The sequence below is a fragment of the Hypanus sabinus genome, chromosome 16, assembly GCF_030144855.1.
Source record: "Hypanus sabinus isolate sHypSab1 chromosome 16, sHypSab1.hap1, whole genome shotgun sequence".
Lineage (NCBI taxonomy): Eukaryota > Metazoa > Chordata > Chondrichthyes > Myliobatiformes > Dasyatidae > Hypanus > Hypanus sabinus.
The window spans coordinates 25,532,627-25,533,089 of NC_082721.1; positions in this window are offsets into that span (position 1 = coordinate 25,532,627).

Below are 463 nucleotides of genomic sequence, written 5' to 3' on the forward strand. Positions count from 1 at the left end.
TTTAGATCTTTCAAAGTGTAACACCTCAAACTTGCCCAGATTAAATTACAATTACAATTTTTCCACCTGCAGGATAACAGTACTGTGCAGAAGGCAGGCACATTTATACAGCTTGGGTGCCTAAGCCTTTTGCACAGCACTGAATTTGTAAACACGGAGCGGAGAGCATTCGTAAATCTGGTGGGAGCAAAAGCTGCCGGGAATAGTGAGGGCAGAGTGCTGTGGGAGTGGTGTGGGACAGGTGGCAGAGAAGGAGTGACGGGGTGGGGGGGGGGTGGTTAGCGGGGGTGCAGACACACCCATCCCTGAGACACCAGGCAAAGTCATTTGATTCCAAACAGTTGGTTTATTGATCATTAAAGAATACCTCTGCTCCCTCTCCTCTCCCTTCCCCACGATTCCCCTCCCCCTGCACCCTTCCCACCCTAGTCAACAATAGAGACCCATATCAGAATCAGGTTTA